This window comes from Halyomorpha halys, unplaced genomic scaffold (assembly GCF_000696795.3).
Source record: "Halyomorpha halys isolate HHAL.00 unplaced genomic scaffold, Hhal_1.1 Scaffold43.1, whole genome shotgun sequence".
In the NCBI taxonomy this organism is placed as follows: domain Eukaryota; kingdom Metazoa; phylum Arthropoda; class Insecta; order Hemiptera; family Pentatomidae; genus Halyomorpha; species Halyomorpha halys.
In genome coordinates this window covers 19,284-29,770 of record NW_027106553.1, presented here as the reverse complement: position 1 = coordinate 29,770, position 10,487 = coordinate 19,284, and the positions used below count along the sequence as shown (strand labels likewise).

The 10,487-nt window shown below is 33.2% G+C and overlaps 1 long non-coding RNA gene across 1 annotated transcript in view; it reads left to right on the top strand.

Annotated features, from left to right (window-relative positions):
• The window catches only part of LOC136795177 (uncharacterized), a 29,038-nt gene extending 26,254 nt beyond the window's left edge, over nucleotides 1-2,784 (top strand). Inside the window, exon 3 of the long non-coding RNA XR_010842744.1 lies at nucleotides 2,308-2,784. This is a non-coding gene — a long non-coding RNA (uncharacterized lncRNA). The remainder of the gene's footprint in view (nucleotides 1-2,307) is intronic.
• Nucleotides 2,785-10,487: the final 7,703 nt, after the last annotated feature.

Sequence of the window (10,487 nt, the reverse complement as noted above, 5' to 3'; positions counted from 1 at the left end):
CAGTATGGAAGTATAGCTTAAATAAACAGTATGGAAGTATAGCTTAAATGTCCGACCTTAGCGATGACTCTCTAATAGCACTCCTGCTCAGGTGGATTCCCTTAAAGAAGTTTAGATGCTCTGGAAACAATCATAAGTTAGCCTGGTATATGTCATAATTTAACATGTATAAATTTCGATTTAAAAAGATGACATTAATTTTTTATCGATTACAGTAATTGCGTTAATAATAGATTTTACTAATAGCTCATATCCTGGCCTATTTATATCTAGGTCAGCTCTCATGTATTTGAAAAACGAAAAACAAATCCTTTTTTTCCTTTTATGAACCTCTAAGAGATAAAAGAAAAAAAAATAAGATAGTTTTGATATGAAAAGAAGAATTATCTCAGAAGAAGGAGGACAAAAGTGAAGACGGAAACATGTTCAAGATGGAGGACGGAGGACAGGGCCTTGTGGGCTCAATGCCATCATCATCTTTTGTCCGATTGTTCTTCAGCGCAAGGCAACAATACATATATTACACATAGAACATTGCCTATGTCGGCTCACTTTCGATTGTCTTGTAAGAATCATCTGTGAGGATCACAACTCCAATAATTAACATCAGTTTTATTCTTTCTGATTTTCAAATGACGATTTTAGGAGGATGCAGGTATGACTGTTGTTTGGATATTTACTAAAGGAGCGCTGCCAAGCGATGAATTCTAGAACCTGTTCGTCATGTATCCATAAAAACTTATTGTTGTGGCAGATCTCTGAAAGCTGGTTTATATAAAATGCATTTAAGCTCGTCTGTATACCTAAAGGTTTTTCAGAAATCAAATTTTTCACAAGAGGACTCAGTTTCGACAAATGTATCACAATATCAATATTGATACATATATATATATTTTTGATTACATGGCTTAACTCTGAAATATTTGATTATCAATCACATTAGTAAAATATGAGTGATATAAGATATTTTTATCACTCCAGAAGAATAAGTTTTAATAAAAAAAAAATATTTTTTCCTAGATTTTGAGATATGTCGAAAATGAAGATAAATTTAATATCTCAAAAAATATTTTAGATTTAGACGCCTGAAAATACTCATAATATTAGAGATATAGCAGAGCTATAGACGCGAGTAAGTGCTCAAAATGTAGCATATTAAATCTAATTTAAAATAGTTAATAATGAATTTTCGTTGTAGAAAGATCCATTTCCATAATGTTTGCCAAAATAATGCCTCAAAATGATCATTTATCCTCCTTACAGGAAAAAAAAAATTGCTGGTTTTTGAATAACAGTCTCTCGTGTACAGAGCTCTTTAAAAGCTGAAATTTCAGAAAATTTACTAACTTTAAAAGTCATTCGATACTGAGTATGGAATGAAAAATTAATATATACCATTTTCTGGAATAAAATAAGCATCTAGTTGTCTGCCGAATTCGAAAATTTAGATTTTTCATTTCTATCTAAACCGAAACATTTCAATACGCCCTATCTTTTCTAATAATGGTCTGATTAAAATGATTTGATTTTTTAATTCCTTTTTTATAAAAGGAAGATGGTCCGTGTGTGGTCAAAGCAAAAACACAAACAGTGATTATACTGTTAAATGTGATCCAACGTTTCGTCCCATGTTGCAGGACCTCATCGGTGCTTACTGAATGCAGGCTTTGCGATCTTGTACATATTCTACATCTTAATTAATTTAAAATTTTTTATCATTAAGGCCAATGGACAGGATCATTTTATATGGCTGAACATTAGCTTGAAATAAGTCACCTTTTCTCATGGGGTCACCGGCTGGAAATTTCTTGAAGATGTGGTTTTGCGTTATACATAATGATAAAATATTAGTTACAGGAACCCTACTTATCTACATAGCTTGCAACAAACCTATGTCCCAATTCCATCTTATAATAAAAATTAATTTGAAAACAAACTGAACGTTTTTAGAATAGAGGATGTAGATATGTTGTTTTGGTATATAAGTATATAATTTCTAACACAATAGTTTCTTACTTCTAGTATCTTAGTATCTTCACATATATCACATATGCTTCTAGTTGTCTAGGGAAGATATCGCAGATACTAAAACATTTAAAAAACATAGTAATTGGCTCTAAAAGTAATTTATTATATTATATAATATTAAAAAAGTAAAATTTTGTTGTTTGAATTGCACAGCCTATAAAAAAATTATATTTGTACAGAATGATATATTTATTTTAGATATTTCCTACATTTTTATTAAAATTGGTTATAATTTACCTATCTTCTATCGATGTAGTTTAGCCAATTCTTTGCCTCCAGGTCTCCAGATAAGATATGGGAGATATGATATCCAGGAAGATGATCCTGACGGTCGTTGGCCAACTTCCAGAGCGATGGTGTTCCGCCCGGCTATAAACAGTTCCTGGCCTGCCATCTTGTATTCCCGGTATGTCTCCCACGTCGTGGCACTCCCCACAGGTTCCTAGATCCATCTCTTATATCTTCCCTAATGCCTTCATTTGGATGTGTTATGTGACCTCACTGTCCTATCGTCGATACACCAGGAAGCGATGAACTTCATTTCTTGACAACAGAAAGAATCTACCACCGATATGAGTTCAGTAGTTTGTACAACGATGTGATGTAGACAATACCTCTGCTCTAATGGCAGATTCCCTCCAAGCCTAATGAAGGACAAGATAACTAAGTTGTTAAATGATGAATAAACAGTTTCGTTCTATTTATTATCCTTTTTTTAAAAAAAAAAAAAACTATTTAAAATAACCAGTATTTCAGTCAAACAATAGCCAATGTTTCAGTCATATTTATTAAAGATTTTATTTCTCAATGACATAATTATAATTTACAGTAAACACATGAGCAAAAAAAATAAAAAAAAAAAAACAGAAAAGGAAATAGTGCAATATACAGTATTAAGATTTATTTTTGGCATTATTTAAATTGATAATGAGGATCATTAGATATCTTCTTTCACTTTTAATTAGAATTCCTAAATTTATAAATAATCGATTTTGTTTTCTTCCACGTAATATTATCATCTTTCTTTGTAAAAAATCAGGAAAAATGTAGCATACACAAATAAAGACGACTTAATGTAGAACAAATTAAATCTTGTTATTTATCGGGACAGATTTCCTATCAACCAATCGAGTTGACTGGCCAAAATACTCACTGTCTGTTCTGACCTGGACAAAATGCCGTTGAACTGGCTGCATTGCTGCAACAGCAATTTTTCTGAAGCACAAAATCAATTTTGCGAACCCTTGTTCCGCGATCCTCCTTTTCCTTCAATGCCTTTCCATTCCATTCCATCTTAATATTGTTATCTTTCAAATATACCTAGTATTAAATATATTAGAAATGCTATGGATTCCACATGTTTATTTAAGGAAGTACAAAAAGCTAATAAACACTGCATTTACTGTTTATTTCATTCTATGTGATTTATTAGCGATGATCAGCCTTACCTACTGCTATATAGCAATAGATATTTACCCCGCTATATACTACTTGGCTATTTACCCCGCTATATACTACTTGGCTATTTACCCCGCTATATACTACTAGGTTATTTACCCCGCTATATACTACTAGGTTATTTACCCCGCTATATACTACTTGGCTATTTACCCCGCTATATACTACTAGGTTATTTACCCCGCTATATACTACTTGGCTATTTACCCCGCTATATACTACTAGGTTATTTACCCCGCTATGGTTCCTACATTATCTAAAATTAAATCTACTCAAGGACTGGTAATTGTCAATTATATATTGAACTCATTTAATCGTCTGAAATGTTATCGATCCAGGAACTTCAACTATTTTGTAACTGTGGCCAATAACCTGTTAAGGTTATAACATTAAGCGTCAATGTTTTATGGAAAAAAAAACAAAAAAACTAGTGAATAGACCGTAAGTGGCAGTATCTTCGCTACCGCGGTAAACACTGACGTTTATCATGCCTGATAGTGACCAGTACTGCTACGACAGTAAGTATTATTATAAATGGTGTAAAGAAAAAAAAAACTATTAAATTAATTTCTGACTAAATTTCTAAATTAATTGAAAAACTTTGAAAATAAATGAATGGTGTGATAAAATATAATAACTGAAAATATTTTCTGTTTTTATTTAAATAAATCAAAACAGATTTTATTTACAGATTTTGTATTTCATGAACTAAAAGTAATTGAACTGAAAGTGATTTTATATTATAATTTTTTTTATTATTCCATATAATTACCTGCTCCATACAGATTCTACTACACATTGCTTAGAAACAAAAATAAATATGGTAATTAACTAATCAATCATCAATTGAACATTATCATAATTAACATAAGTGTCATCAATCATAATGCCAACTACGTCATCTTGTCTCTGTCACAATTTTAAACATCAATCTATGACATCATAGGCAAGCGCTATGAAGGGGCTATTGTTTGTATAATCAGTGTACATACATTAACAGTGTTTGTATACATTAATGTTTAATTACAATCCTACATAAAATAATGGGTCACAATCATTAATTACACAATAAGTACCTTTTAGGATTGGGAAAATTCAACTCAAGAGAGCTTTAAATTGACAATTACCGGTCCGAATCTGTAATCGAAAATTGAATTATGTTGGTAATATAAAATTAAATACCCACAGCACTGCAAAGTGAAGGTTCTTTGATGATGATCATGATGGTACGGGTAGGTACCTCTTTAGTGACATCATATATCTCATTTTATTTACTAGTTTTTCTTAAGAATTTGCACAAGTACAAACCATATCTGAGAGACGGATCAGCCGATTTGATTCAAATTTTTGGGGAAAGTTGGATTATAGTCTAAAACAAATTTTATCTATTTTATCAAATTGCTTATCAATGTGTAGCGAGAGGGAGCAAGCGGTGCGACCACAACTCACAAGAGCGCTGCACCTTGAGCCTCACCGAAGCTCTCAAATTTACATATTACTTTATTTTGTAAAAAACATATTGTTATTTTTATATATTAATAATATCTGTGCATTACACTTAATAATATCTATACAATGAATAATAAAAGATACCAAAACAATGCACGTAACTACCTCAAGCAGACATGTACCGACCGCTTCTCGGTCACAGCCGCATGGACTAGGCCTATAAATAAAGGGGCTCTAAACCCCCTCTTGGATTTTAGAACCACATCCTTACCTGGGGCTAGTCATGGTACTGGTGGCGTAGACACTGCTTGAGATAAAGAAGTTCATTGCCAATCTAAACTCGCAAAAGTTGTTTTTCTGAACGTTCACCTAAGACGACGTCCTATCTCCTCTCCCTATCTCCAGCAATCTTAGTCCGTCCGCTTCATCTCGGCAACTAAGATTGTAACCTAATCATTAACGGTTACATTGGTCCGCTTCATCTCGGCAACCAGTGTAATTTACCGTCTCTTCCCGGCTCTAGTCCGTCCTCTTCATCTCGGCAACTAGAACTGTTACTCTACCTCAGACTCTCTCACCTAGACCTCCTCTACCTAGTCAGTGTCCAGGGCTCATCCCCTGTCACGGCCTTCCTTTCTTACTTAATAATGAATACGCCTTGTCGTGGGCCTTCTGTAAAGTGTATATCAGGCTGGAGAACCACCTAAGACCTGACAACCCCGACAAATGAAAAGACTTTCCTCAATTCAGTTATATTTTAACAAGGGGTCTACCCGTAGATTTTATTCTTCTACAACAAATTATCAACCTTAAAATATACATTGAATAGTAGTGAGCTTGTAGGGATCTGTCCTCCGAAAGATCGTCCGAGGAACCACGCCTCAGAGAGCCAAGAGCAGTGTCATCCGAGAAGAGCTTCAACTCCCTACTGTGCCGGAATATATAGGCCAACGAAACATTAAATTCTTTGATGGATTGAAGGCCTGCTGCAACCCTCTGTTCCGAGAGATCGCCCCACCAAGACCTGGAAGGTGGCAGGGCACGGTCCCCTTGGTCGATGTCCTCGACGAGGGAAGGGCTTTGGATTCTAATGTCTAAATTCGATTTATTCACAATTGAACCAACGGAACGGCCTCTCCCCGTTCCAATAATTCAACTGGCATAGGTATCACATCACCTGGATTCTGCACATCACCTTAAAATACCACAAGGCAATAGAAGGAACTACCAGATATACATGCATCTCCCTATATGTATGTATTCAATTACTTATTTCGTCAGGGGGGTATGAAAATAAAAAAATAGAATAGTAATAGAAATAGTTTTTCATTTTATTTTGATCTACACGGCGAAAAATGCACTCACATCATCTAATAGAGCCTTTTTTCCTTACTTTTAAAACATTCACTTATCAGGTCCGTAACATCGAAGTCCCATAATAAGAAGCACCTTTATCTTACCTAGAAATAATAGGTCCGCTGCACCATCGATGTCTCATGATAACAAGCACCTTTATCTTACCTAGAAAACATTTTCTAATATCGACTAAAGCAGACTTTGAATAGGTACATCACTTCCATTGAACTAGATTATAAAATTTGCTAAAACTGGGATTCGTCCTCCGATTGAATCTTTATATCAATTAAGTTTTAATCTTAGCTTAGATAGACGACGTTACAATCTCTCAAAGGGATCGTTTTTTTATTTTAAGAAATTTTTCCTTAATGTTACCTACATTCCTTAAATTTTGTTTTCCTCTCTTCCCTGTTGCCATTTCCTACCAAACTTTCCTTTTCTTTTCACTTTCCAATTATCTTTAGCAGTCTTTCTCTCTCATTCTTATAACATTTTGAAGCTAATATTATATTTCTACTTTAATATATCCTACTATGTTTTTTTTTCACCTCTTTCAGCTCTCTTATTTTTCATTATTTACTTTTTCACGTCTGGATTTTTCAAACAGTTCATAATATCAAAAATAATCCCCTAAAAATAATTGCACCGTCCCCGGAAATCCTTGGTAAGAGACATGCTTATCATACTTTAAAAACATCTAGTAATTTTTTCCTTTATTCACCAGTGTTACAGCCTGTTGATATGCAGAGGAAGTCTAGTACCAAAGTGAAATAACAAAATATGAAATTACCTAACATTTACTAAAAGTATAGTATATTAAAAAAAAAAAAAGAAACTTTTCAAATCATACTGGGCAAACTTGCTCAATCTTAAAGTCAACAAAATTACTAGGGACAACAAAACACTTTCCGCAGACTCAAAATGTTGGCCACTCCTCCTTTTCTTTTTACTTTGTTGTGTATAATAATAACAAAAGTGAGCACTGACACTTGAAGTTGAGAACCTCCTGCTGCTGGAGAAGTGAGGTATCACGATCCTGGAGAAGATTAGTGAACCAAGACGTCGGCGTTGAGGTACGGCTCTGATGGCATCACTCGAGCCATTGTGGGCCACCACGACTTGATCTAATCACCTGGCAGCCTCGTTTGTTCTCTAACCAAGCTACAAATTCCTTTCAACTGAATCTCCATTTCATTGTTCTAGTATGCAAATGGCGAACAATAGCAGTTTATACGGATCTGTTTGGGTTTGTTGACAAATTAACGAAATGTTTAATGATTGACGTCCCCGTCTTATGATGGGGAGTTTTCCTCTTTCTAAAAGTGGACGAAATGAGAAATGAAGCCTCAAAGATTAGTATTTATGACTGAAAGATTTAAATATATCATCTTTCAGAAAAATTCAGGGCCATGACCCCGTTTCAGATATACTGCAATTTACAAAATGTTTTTTTACAAACCAATCTGGAGATTAATTATATTTACGAACGTTATCAAGATTCTCAAATTATCTTGTAGTGTAGTTCTTATCAATCAATTTTTTATCACCTTTCAAAATACTGAGTTATCTTAGAAAAATAAATATTCAAAAAGTTTAATCTAAAAAACACTACTATTACATTCAAAATATAATTTATAAAATAATTTGCCGAAATTGTAAATGAATATCGCTACTTTTTTTGAATAGTGACGCTTTGACAAAAAACAAATTGATTTTATTTAGAGTCGGACGTATTCTCAAGATACTTTTACTACTGAGACTGTCCTTAAAGACTTTCCCAGGCTTAGGGGCCAGGCTATTAGGGTTGTTACAAATTAACTTAATACATTAGGACAATTTATGATACATAAAACACAAAAAAAAAAAAATAAAAAAGTAAAGAAGCAAGATGATACAGTACTTGAGTAATTTTTGCAATATTAAAAATATAAACACAATAGGACTTAACCCAACACAGCATAAAATATAAACATAATTTTTACGTTAGTATCGAATAAAAAATAGAGGTTGCAAAAGCAGACCAAATACAGAACAATATTAGAAGCAATATAAATTATATATATACGGAATATATATATATATAAAGCTATAATATTTTTATAATGTATAAATAAAGCATAAAAAGATTAAGGTAATTAAAAATAAAATCTAAATGTAAAAGAAAATAAGTGCAATTGAGATTAAATAATGTTGCTTTTTCCTCATAGTAATAAATACGTGTATAATATTTTTAACAAAATATTTTTTGCTAAAGATCTATTAATTTTCTCTATAGTAATAAATAATTGTGATTAAATAATGTTTCATTTTTCTCATAGTAATAAATAAGTTTATAATATTTTTAATAAATGCCGGATTTAGCAGCTGTCCAACTGACTATCGAGTGTCATCAATCGGTTTCATACTGAATAAAAAAGAATGGACAACGGTCTTATACAATTGTTCATATTATATCTTCAACACTGAATATTATTATATAGATATTAAGTATCATTTTATAGTTATTATACCATTATAATATCTTCATGTATTCGAATTTGGATGCAATATCTATCGTTATTAGACGTTACAATATCAATATTAGCTATCATTATAGCGATATTAGATTTAGTTATATCGATATACATTCCAGTATCAAATATAATTAGGATAGCTTAGTGAGTACGATGTTTTGTTACTGTCCACTGGTTGAGGCAGATAATTATTTATTCTGTCACCCTGTGGATTCGGGAACACTCCTGGGGCACACTCAGACTCTATAGAGTGTATATCCATAAATGGGGAAAACATTTGGTGGTTGAGCTTATTTATTATGAAATCATTTCCTTGCACAACTGTTGTTTAAAAAAGAGTATTTCGATACAAAGTGCTGAACCCTTTACAGTTCATCAGGTGGGGCGGTACTGGTTTTTTTGTCGTATTGACATTAATAATGTCATTTGGTTCTGATAGCGAAATATGCATACTTTGTTCTCGATGTAACAGCCGTGCCATGCACGCACCCAGTGTTTTTTGATCATTCAGCACATTTTTTCTATTTAATGAGGCAACTAAAGTGGTTTCAAATGTAGAATCGTATCTAATCGAAACTAATACGCAATCAATGAGCAAATAGAGTTATTGACGTTTCTTAGATATCAGTTCAAGGCTGGATTAGAATCATTTGTTTTGCGAATTGACAAAATAATTAATTAGCATAACGTAAGACAAATATGACGTTTTATTTTTCAAAGACGCGGCATGGCATAACCTGTTCGGCTATAGTAGCCAGCTAACCTTGCATACCTGTGACGTCGTGCGACCAGGTCTCGTCGCTCTGAATGGAAAATCCCACCACGTGGTCCTCCCAGTCAATGGGTCACTCTTTCTGATAGTAATTTGTCACAGCTCTCTCCATGAGTCATCTCCAAATAGGGAAATGCCTATGAGTAGGTCATTTTGCAGTATTTCCATATTTGACTTTTTTTTTCTCATCCGTTGAATGTATTCACAACTCATCTAATATTTCAAAGAAATTATAAATCTTTTCCAGTAATGTATAGTAGTCCTGGATATGAAGGAAGGGCGAGGAGTGAATAACATAAACAAGTGATACTTAATTTATTCTGCTAGCGTTTCGGCCCAGACTTCAGAGCAACAGTCGCTGAGCCCGACTGCCTTTGTGTTTTTCAATTGGGTTTGCTACGAGGCCACTATAGGCGAGAGAGCTGACTTCATCTTAGCACCTAATTGCAAGGGCTCCGGTTCGATTCTAACCTGCTTACTTTTATATTGTCATAACCCCACAGAATGAAAACTCGATCTTCCTACTCTTACTGGAATAGGATAGTAACCTTCCGCCTGTGTCAGAAATAGGATGGTAACCCCCCTTATGTCAGAGATGGTCATAAAGGGAGTAAAAAACAAAACTAAAATTTGACTTTATGAAATTTTCAACCACTGTTCCCCCGATAAAGACATGAGGTTCGGTCTGAAACGTACTACATCTTCTTCTCATATTAATTGACGTTCAACACAACATAAAAGTTTTTATTAATTGATTTAAATTCAAAACAATGTAGCAATAATGTAATAATAAGTAAGCGCTATAAAGTTATATTAATATTGTAAGTAATATGTCGATAATAATATAATAGCTTATAATATTATTAATAATAATATAAATATAGAATGTAGTAAGAGTAAAAACATTAAAA